We start from the raw sequence: 11078 nt of genomic DNA, 5'->3' as shown, positions 1-11078 counted from the left end.
TGAAGTTAGATCTATAGAAAATATTTTTACTGAAATACAGAGAAGAAAAAGAATTTAAAAAAAATCACTAAGCATGATACGCTCTAGTTCCATCCATGTTGTCGCAAATGGCAAGATTTCATTTCTTTTGATGGCTGCATAGTATTCCATTGTGTATATATACCACATCTTCTTGATCCATTCATCTGTTGATGGACATCTAGGTTCTTTCCATAGTTTGGCTATTGTGGACATTGCTGCTATAAACATTCGGGTGCACGTGCCCCTTTGGATCACTACGTTTGTATCCTTAGGGTAAATACCCAATAGTGCAATTGCTGGGTCATAGGGCAGTTCTATTTTCAACATTTTGAGGAACCTCCATGTGATCTCCCTGATATGAGGAAGTGGTGATGCAACATGGGGGCTTAAGTGGGTAGGAGAAGAATAAATGAAACAAGATGGGATTGGGAGGGAGACAAACCATAAGTCACTCTTAATCTCACAAAACAAACTGAGGGTTGCTGGGGGGAGGGGGTTTGGGAGAAGGAGGTGGGATTATGGACATTGGGGAGGGTATGTGCTTTGGTGAGTGCTGTGAAGTGTGTAAACCTGGTGATTCACAGACCTGTACCCCTGGGGATAAAAATATATGTTTATAAAAAATAAAAAATTAATCAAAAAAAAATCAGACCTTCCAGGAGATAGAAGATGTCAAAGGATCTAATATATGTGTAACTAGAATAACAGAAGAAGAAAAGAGAATGGGACAAAAGAAATATTTGAAGAGATAATGGCCAACTTTCTCCCTAATTTAATGAAAGAAACCAACCAGAAACTCAGAGACCTTCAGGATAAATATAAATAAAACTATAATCAAACACATCATGGACAAACAGATGATATTAGACTTTCCATCAGACATGATACAATCCAGAAGAAAATAGAACATGAACATTAAAGTACTGAAAGAAGAAAAGCAATCTCCTCAGAATTCTATCCTGAGCAATAGTAACATTTAAAAATAAAAATGAATTAAGCACTTCCTTGGACAAAATGCTATAAGAAATGTTAAAGGAAGTTCTTCAAGCAAAAAGAAAATGGAACTGCATGGAACTGCAAATCTAAACACACACAGAGCAGCATCAACAACAGTAAATATAGTTAATATGAATTTTTAAACATTGTAAAAATCATTAAAAATAATTAACTGTACAAAACAAAAAAAGAAAAAAAATTGTGGGGATCATAACAGGTAAAATTAAGATGCATGACAGTAATACCCTAAAGGATGAGAGGATAAAGGGGAAGGCTACTGCTGAAAGATTGTTACATTATGTATGAAGTGGAAAAACATTTGAGGAAGACTGTAGCAACATAATGATACAAATTGTAAGCCTGTAGCAACAATGTAAATAATTAACAAGAGGTGTAAATTAAAATCCAAAATAAGGCAGAATGAGAGGCAACAGGGAACAGATGAAACAAAACAAAATAATTTTTTTAAAATTTTTTATTTTTTATAAACATATATTTTTATCCCCAGGGGTACAGGTCTGTGAATCACTCTTCACACTCTTCACACTCTTCACAGCACTCACCAAAGCACATACCCTCCCCAATGTTCATAATCCCACCCACTTCTCCCAAACCCCCTCCCCCCAGCAACCCTCAGTTTGTTTTGTGAGATTAAGAGTCACTTATGGTTTGTCTCCCTCACGATCCCATCTTGTTTCATTGATTCTTCTCCTACCCACTTAAGCCCCCATGTTGCATCACCACTTCCTCATATCAGGGAGATCATATGATAGTTGTCTTTCTCTGCTTGACTTATTTCGCTAAGCATGATACGCTCTAGTTCCATCCATGTTGTCGCAAATGGCAAGATTTCATTTCTTTTGATGGCTGCATAGTATTCCATTGTGTATATATACCACATCTTCTTGATCCATTCATCTGTTGATGGACATCTAGGTTCTTTCCATAGTTTGGCTATTGTGGACATTGCTGCTATAAACATTCGGGTGCATGTGCCCCTTTGGATCACTACATTTGTATATTTAGGGTAAATACCCAATAGTGCAATTGCTGGGTCATAGGGCAGTTCTATTTTCAACATTTTGAGGAACCTCCATGCTGTTTTCCAGAGTGGCTGCACCAGCTTGCATTCCCACCAACAGTGTAGGAGGGTTCCCCTTTCTCCGCATCCTCGCCAGCACCTGTCATTTCCTGAGTTGTTTATTTTAGCCATTCTGACTGGTGTGAGGTGATATCTCATTGTGGTTTTGATTTGTATTTCCCTGATGCCGAGTGATATGGAGCACCTTTTCATGTGTCTGTTGGCCATCTGGATACCTTCTTTGCAGAAATGTCTGTTCATGTCCTCTGCCCATTTCTTGATTGGATTATTTGTTCTTTGGGTGTTGAGTTTGCTAAGTTCTTTATAGATTCTGGACACTAGTCCTTTATCTGATATGTCGTTGGCAAATATCTTCTCCCATTCTGTCAGTTGTCTTTTGATTTTGTTAACTGTTTCCTTTGCTGTGCAAAAGCTTTTGATCTTGATGAAATCCCAATAGTACATTTTTGCCCATGCTTCCCTTGCCTTTGGCGTTGTTCCTAGGAAGATGTTGCTGCGGCTGAGGTCGAAGAGGTTGCTGCCTGTGTTCTCCTCAAGGATTCTGATGGATTCCTTTCGCACATTGAGGTCCTTCATCCATTTTGAGTCTATTTTTGTGTGTGGTGTAAGGAAATGGTCCAATTTCATTTTCCTGCATGTGGCTGTCCAATTTTCCCAGCACCATTTATTGAAGAGGCTGTCTTTTTTCCATTGGACATTCTTTCCTGCTTTGTCGAAGATTAGTTGACCATAGAGCTGAGGGTCTATTTCCGGGCTCTCTATTCTGTTCCATTGATCTATGTGTCTGTTTTTGTGCCAGTACCATGCTGTCTTGATGATGACAGCTTTGTAATAGAGCTTGAAGTCCGGAATTGTGGTGCCACCAACGTTGGCTTTCTTTTTCAATATTCCTTTGGCTATTCGAGGTCTTTTCTGGTTCCATATAAATTTTTAAATTATTTGTTCCATTTCTTTGAAAAAGATGGATGGTACTTTGATAGGAATTGCATTAAATGTGTAGATTGCTTTAGGTAGCATAGACATTTTCACAATATTTATTCTTCCAATCCAGGAGCATGGAACATTTTTCCATTTCTTTGTGTCTTCCTCAATTTCTTTCATGAGTACTTTATAGTTTTCTGAGTATAGATTCTGTGTCTCTTTGGTTAGGTTTATTCCTAGGTATCTTATGGTTTTGGGTGCAATTGTAAATGGGATTGACTCCTTAATTTCTCTTTCTTCTGCCTTGCTGTTGGTATAGAGAAATGCAACTGATTTCTGTGCATTGATTTTATATCCTGACACTTTACTGAATTCCTGTATAAGTTCTAGCAGTTTGGGAGTGGAGTCTTTTGGGTTTTCCACATATAGTATCATATCATCTGCGAAGAGTGATAATTTGACTTCTTCTTTGCCGATTTGGATGGCTTTAATTTCCTTTTGTTGTCTGATCGCTGAGGCTAGGACCTCTAGTACTATGTTGAATAGCAGTGGTGATAATGGACATCCCTGCCGTGTTCCTGACCTTAGTGGAAAAGCTTTCAGTTTTTCTCCATTGAGAATGATATTTGCGGTGGGTTTTTCATAGATGGCTTTGATGATATTGAGGTATGTGCCCTCTATCCCTACACTTTGAAGAGTTTTGATCAGGAAGAGATGCTGTACTTTGTCAAATGCTTTTTCAGCATCTATTGAGAGTATCATATCGTTCTTGTTCTTTCTTTTATTGATGTGTTGTATCACATTGATTGATTTGCAGATGTTGAACCAACCTTGCAGCCCTGGAATAAATCCCACTTGGTTGTGGTGAATAATCCTTTTAATGTACTGTTGAATCCTATTGGCTAGTATTTTGTTGAATATTTTCGCATCTGTGTTCATCAAGGATATAGGTCTATAGCTCTCTTTTTTGATGGGATCCTTGTCTGGTTTTGGGATCAAGGTGATGCTGGCCTCATAAAATGAGTTTGGAAGTTTTCCTTCCATTTCTATTTTTTGGAACAGTTTCAGGAGAATAGGAATTAGTTCTTCTTTAAATGTTTGGTAGAATTCCCCCAGGAAGCCGTCTGGCCCTGGGCTTCTGTTTGTTTGGAGATTTCTAATGACTGTTTCAATCTCCTTACTGGTTATGGGTCTGTTCAGGCTTTCTATTTCTTCCTGGTTCAGTTGTGGTAGTTTATATGTTTCTAGGAATGCATCCATTTCTTCCAGATTGTCAAATTTATTGGCGTAGAGTTGCTCATAGTACGTTCTTATAATAGTTTGTATTTCTTTGGTGTTAGTTGTGATCTCTCCTCTTTCATTCATGATTTTATTTATTTGGGTCCTTTCTCTTTTCTTTTTGATAAGTCGGGCCAGGGGTTTATCAATTTTATTAATTCTTTCAAAGAACCAGCTCCTAGTTTCGTTGATTTGTTCTATTGTTTTTTTGGTTTCTATTTCATTGATTTCTGCTCTGATCTTGATGATTTCTCTTCTCCTGCTGGGCTTAGGGTTTCTTTCTTGTTCTTTCTCCAGCTCTTTAGGTGTAGGGTTAGTTTGTGTACCTGAGACCTTTCTTGTTTCTTGAGAAAGGCTTGTACCGCTATATATTTTCCTCTCAGGACTGCCTTTGTTGTGTCCCACAGATTTTGAACCGTTGTATTTTCATTATCATTTGTTTCCATGATTTTTTTCAATTCTTCTTTAATTTCCCGATTGACCCATTCATTCTTTAGAAGGATGCTGTTTAGTCTCCATGTATTTGGGTTCTTTCCAAACTTCCTTTTGTGGTTGAGTTCTAGCTTTAGAGCATTGTGGTCTGAAAATATGCAGGGAATGATCCCAATCTTTTGATACCGGTTGAGTCCTGATTTAGGACCGAGGATGTGATCTATTCTGGAGAATGTTCCATGTGCACTAGAGAAGAATGTGTATTCTGTTGCTTTGGGATGAAATGTTCTGAATATATCTGTGATCTCCATCTGGTCCAGTGTGTCGTTTAAGGCCTTTATTTCCTTGCTGATCTTTTGCTTGGATGATCTGTCCATTTCAGTGAGGGGAGTGTTAAAGTCCCCTACTATTATTGTATTATTGTTGATGTGTTTCTTTGATTTTGTTATTAATTGGTTTACATAGTTGGCTGCTCCCACGTTGGGGGCATAGATATTTAAAATTGTTAGATCTTCTTGTTGGACAGACCCTTTGAGTATGATATAGTGTCCTTCCTCATCTCTTATTATAGTCTTTGGCTTAAAATCTAATTGATCTGATATAAGGATTGCCACTCCTGCTTTCTTCTGATGTCCATTAGCATGGTAAATTCTTTTCTACCCCCTCACTTTAAATCTGGAGGTGTCTTCGGGCTTAAAATGAGTTTCTTGGAGGCAACATATAGATGGGTTTTGTTTTTTTATCCATTCTGATACCCTGTGTCTTTTGACAGGGACATTTAGCCCATTAACATTCAGGGTCACAATTGAGATATATGAATTTAGTGCCATTGTATTGCCTGTAAGGTGACTGTTACTGTATATGGTCTCTGTTCCTTTCTGATCTACCACTTGTAGGCTCTCTCTTTGCTTAGAGGACCCCTTTCAATATTTCCTGTAGAGCTGGTTTGGTGTTTGCAAATTCTTTCAGTTTTTGTTTGTCCTGGAAGCTTTTAATCTCTCCTTCTATTTTCAATGATAGCCTAGGTAGATATAGTATTCTTGGCTGCATGTTTTTCTCTGAAAATATCATGCTCTGATAATATCATGCCAGCTCTTTCTGGCCTGCCAGGTCTCTGTGGATAAGTCAGCTGCCAATCTAATATTTTTACCATTGTATGTTACAGACTTCTTTTCCCGGGCTGCTTTCAGGATTTTCTCTTTGTCACTGAGACTTGTAAATTTTACTATTAGGTGATGGGATGTGGGCCTATTCTTATTGATTTTGAGGGGCGTTCTCTGAACCTCCTGAATTTTGATGCTCGTTCCCTTTGCCATATTGGGGAAATTCTCCCCAATAATTCTCTCCAGTATACCTTCTGCTCCCCTCTCTCTTTCTTCTTCTTCTGGAATCCCAATTATTCTAATGTTGTTTCGTCTTATGGTGTCACTTATCTCTCGAATTCTCCCCTTGTGGTCCAGTAGCTGTTTGTCCCTCTTTTGCTCAGCTTCTTTATTCTCTGTCATTTGGTCTTCTATATCACTAATTCTTTCTTCTGCCTCATTTATCCTAGCAGTGAGAGCCTCCATTTTTTATTGTACCTCATTAATAGCTTTTTTGATTTCAACTTGGTTAGATTTTAGTTCTTTTATTTCTCCAGAAAGGGCTTTTATATCTCTCGAGAGGGTTTCTCTAATATCTTCCATGCCTTTTTCGAGCCCGGCTAGAACCTTGAGAATTGTCATTCTGAACTCTAGATCTGACATATTACCAATGTCTGTATTGATTAGGTCCCTAGCCTTCGGTACTGCCTCTTGTTCTTTTTTTTGTGTTGAATTTTTCCTTCTTGTCATTTTGTCCAGATAAGAGTATATGAAGGAGCAAGTAAAATACTAAAAGGGTGGCAACAACCCCAGGAAAATATGCTTTAACCAAATTAGAAGAGATCCCAAATCGTGAGGGGGGAGAAAGGGGATAAAGAGAGGTTCAAAAAGGAAGAAAGAAAAAAAAAAAAGAAAAAAGAAAAAAAAAGATAAGAATTTTTAAAAAAGAAAACAAATAAGAAAAATATAAAATATATATATAAATATATTAGATAAACTAGTTAAAAAACGTTAAAAAAGAAAAAGGTAAAAGTTAAAAAAAATTTTTACCAGAAGGCGAGAAAAAAAAAAAAAAAATGAAAAAGAAAAAAATTAAATTAACTGCAAGACTAAAAAAAAATCACAGGGAAAAAGCCCTGAGTTCCGTGCTTGGCTTTTTCCTCCTCTGGAATTCTGCTGCTCTCCTTGGTATTGAAACCGCACTCCTTGGTAGGTGAACTTGGTCTCCGCTGGATTTCTTGTCGATCTTCTGGGGGAGGGGCCTGGTGTAGTGATTCTCAAGTGTCTTTGCCCCAGGCGGAATTACACCGCCCTCACCCGGGGCCGGGGTGATTAATCCGCTCGGGTTTGCTTTCAGGAGCTTTTGTTCCCTGAGCGCTTTCCGTAGAGTTCCGGAGGACGGGAATACAAATGGCGGCCTCCTGGTCTCCGGCCTGGAGGAGCCGAGAGCCCAGGGCCCCACTCCTCAGTGTGCCCTCAGAGAACAGCGCACAGTTACTCCCGTCTGCCTGACCTCCAGCCGCGCTCCGAGCTCACCCAGCCTGCGACCAGTTCAAGGTAACACCGAGCTGTGAGCTTACTGTCGGCTCTGTCTCTGTAGCCAGCTTTCCCGTTCCAATACCCACAAGCTCTGCGACACTCAGACACCCCCGATCCTTCTGTGACCCTGCATGACCTGAGGCCACGCTGACCCCACGTGGGCTTCGCCCCGGTTTAGCCTCTGGAGCGATGTCCCTCAGCAGAACAGACTTTTAAAAGTCCTGATTTTGTGCTCTATTGCTCCGCCGCTTGCTGGGAGCCGGCCCCTCCCCTCGGGGTCTATCTTCCCGTCGCTTTAGATTCACTTTCCGCCGGTCCTACCTTTCAGAAAGTGGTTGTTTTTCTGTTTCCAGAATTGCTGTTCTTCTTCTCTTCGATCTGCTGATGGATTTTCAGGTGTTTGCAATCTTTAGATAAGCTATCTAGCTGATCTCCGGCTAGCGGAAGTAGTCTCAGCCTGCTACTTCTCCGCCATCTTGACTCCTCCACCACAAAATAATTTTTTTAAAAGATTTTATTCATTTATTCAACAGACAGAGACCACAAGTAGGCAGAAGCAGGCAGAGAGAAAGAGGAGGAAGCAGGCTGCCTGCAGAGCAGAGAACCCGATGTGGGGTTCGATCCCAGGACCCTGGGATCATGACCTGAGCTAAAGGCAGAGGCTTTAACCCACTGAGCCACCCAGGCGCCCCTAAAACAAAATAATTTTAAAGACTGGGGTTTTAAATATATCAATAACTACATTAAACGCAAAGGTCAAAACACACCAGTTGAAATTTAGAGATTGTCAGAGTGTCAGTGGGATAGATTGACTAAAGGTGGAAGGAGGTAGGGAAGAGATACTCCAAGCCATCAATAATCAAAAGAAAGCTATAGTGAATTTATATCTGTCTAAATAATGTCAGAAAAAGTAAACTTCCAAACAAAGATTTTTGCCAAGGATACAGAGGTATGTTACATAATGATAAAGGGATATAAAAGGCATAAACATGAAAGGCAAAAGCTGATAGAACTAAAAAGAAAAACAGAGAAATTTTAGACTTGGAGACATTGGCAATCTTTCCTCAGTAATTGGAAGAACAAGCAGACAAAAATCATTAAAAGTATAGATTTGAACATTATCAGCCAAATTAGCTGAGATTTAGAATATTCCAGCCAATAATAATAGAATATACATTCTTTTAAAGTACACACGAACCCTCACCAAGGCCAACAATTATATTACTGGCAATTAGACAAATCTTGACAAATTCAGAGGACTTAAAATAATGCAAAATACGTTTCCTTAATAGAAAACAAACTAGCAGTCAATAACTAAAAAAAATGAAAATAAGCAAATATTTTGAAATTAACTGACATACATTCTAAAAAATCAGTAGTCAAAATTTTAAAGAAAATTAGAAAATATTCTGAATTACATAAAACATGAAAACAAAGCATATCAAAATGTATAGGCTATAACTAGAGCAGTGCCTAGAGGAAAATATATTGTACTACATGCCTATGTTAGAAGAAAATAAGTATCTATATTCAATAATCTAATCATCCATATTAAGAAAATTGAAAATGATGAGCAAATTAAACACAAATTAGGAAAAAGGAAGAAAACAATACAAAGTAGCAATCATTAAAATAAAATGACCAAATTATGATTCTTTTAATACATAAGTAAAATTTATAGAATTTTAGAATGACTAATTTAAAAAAAAGACTGACAAAATAAAAATAAAAAGAATACCAGAGTTAAGAATCAAATAGGGGAACATCACCACAGATTGCACAAATATCAAAAGGAAAAAAGAAGTATAAATAACTTCAATAATTTCATGAAATGAATATATTATTTGGAAGATGAAAGCCAAGAGAGTGCACTCAGGAAAATTAGTTACAATGATTAGTCCTATACTTATTAAAGAATTAGAAATTTTAGTTAAAATCCTTCCTACGAAGGCATCTATTGGCACAGATATCCTCACTTGGCGAATTCTACCAAACATTTCAGTAGGAAATAATATAAATCTCACACAAACTCTTCCAGCAAATAGATGAAGGTTGTTATTGACTGATTGTCTATGTCCCTGAAAAATTCGTGTATTGAAACTCTAACCCCCAATGTGATGTTATTTGAAGGTGGAGCCTTTGGGAGGTGATTGGGTCATGAAAGTAGAGCCCTCATGAATGAAATATTGTCTTTATCAGGGAGCTTCCAGAGAGCTTTCTCACTCTCCCTGTCATGGGAGGACACGTTAAGAAGACCACAATTTAGGGGCACCTGGGTGGCTCAGTGGGTTAAAGCCGCTGCCTTCAGCTCAGGCCATGATCTCAGGTTCCTGGGATCAAGCCCTGCATCAGGCTCTCTGCTCAGCAGGGAGCCTGCTTCCCTTCCTCCTCTCTCTGCCTGCCTCTCTGCCTACTTGTGATCTCTGTCAAGTAAATAAATAAATAAATCTTTAAAAAAAAAAGAAGACCACAATTTAGGAACCAGAAATTAGGTACCCACCAGACACCAAATCTGCAGACCCCTTAATCTTGGATTTCCCAGAACATGGAAACTAATGTTTGCTGGTTAAGCCACCTAGTCTACGATTATTTGTGTTACAGCAGTCTGAATGGACTAAGGCAGCATGTAGTTCTTCCCAATCATTTTATGAGACCTGTTACCAAAACTTGAAAAATATATTTTAAAAAGATAAAGGACATATACCCCTCATTAATAAAGATCCTTAAAAAGTAGTATCACATCAAATCCAGAAAAGGATAATATGTCATGACCAAGTAGAATCAAGGTTATAATTCACTAGGGAGTAAGGGGTTGAAGGTGGATGAAACTGGTAAAGCAGGTCAAAGGGTCAAGAGGTACAAACTTCTGGTTATAAAATAAATAAGTTATGGGGATGTAATATACAGCAGGGGACTATAGTTAATAGTACTGTACTGCATATTTGGAAGTTGCCAAGAAAGTAACTCTTGAAAATCTCATCAAAACAAAAAAATTGTGATTTTGTGTGGAGATCAATGATAACTATTGTGATCATTTCATACTGTACACAAATATCAAATCATTACATTGCACACTTGAAACTTATATGTCAATTATACCTCAATGAAAAAATTAAACAGGAATAAATATAACAAAATATGTGCAAGATTTATATGCTTTTAAAAATTAAAAAATTGCTAGGGGAAATTAAAGCTCTACATAAAAGGGATCAGAATGATTTCTTAGAACACAAAAAGCATGATCAATTAAAAATGCTTAATTGGACTTTATCAAATTAAAAATACCTACTTTGTGGGAGAAAATGTTATGACAATGAAAAGAAAAGTCACAGAGTGAAAAAAATTGCGAAACAAATCTTATAAAATTCTTGTGTCCAGATAGCTCAAGAACTCTTACAACTGAATATTAAGCAAAAGATTTGAACATTCAGGAATATACAAATAGGAAATAAGTACATGAAAAGATTCTCAGCAGCATTAGTCATTAAGAAAATACAAATGAAAACACAGTGAGATACCAGGATGCATTTATTAGAATGGCTTAATTTTTGAAAATGGCAATGAATATCGGATGGTAGCAAGGGTGCTGAGCAAATGGAACTCTCACACATATCTCCTAAGAATGAAAACGATAGAACCACTTTGGAAATCAGGTTCACTATTTCCTATGAAGTTAAACATACACTCCCAACATGATTTAGGAATCC

This window comes from Mustela erminea, chromosome 1 (genome assembly GCF_009829155.1).
Source record: "Mustela erminea isolate mMusErm1 chromosome 1, mMusErm1.Pri, whole genome shotgun sequence".
NCBI lineage: Eukaryota > Metazoa > Chordata > Mammalia > Carnivora > Mustelidae > Mustela > Mustela erminea.
This window is presented reverse-complemented; position numbering follows the sequence as displayed.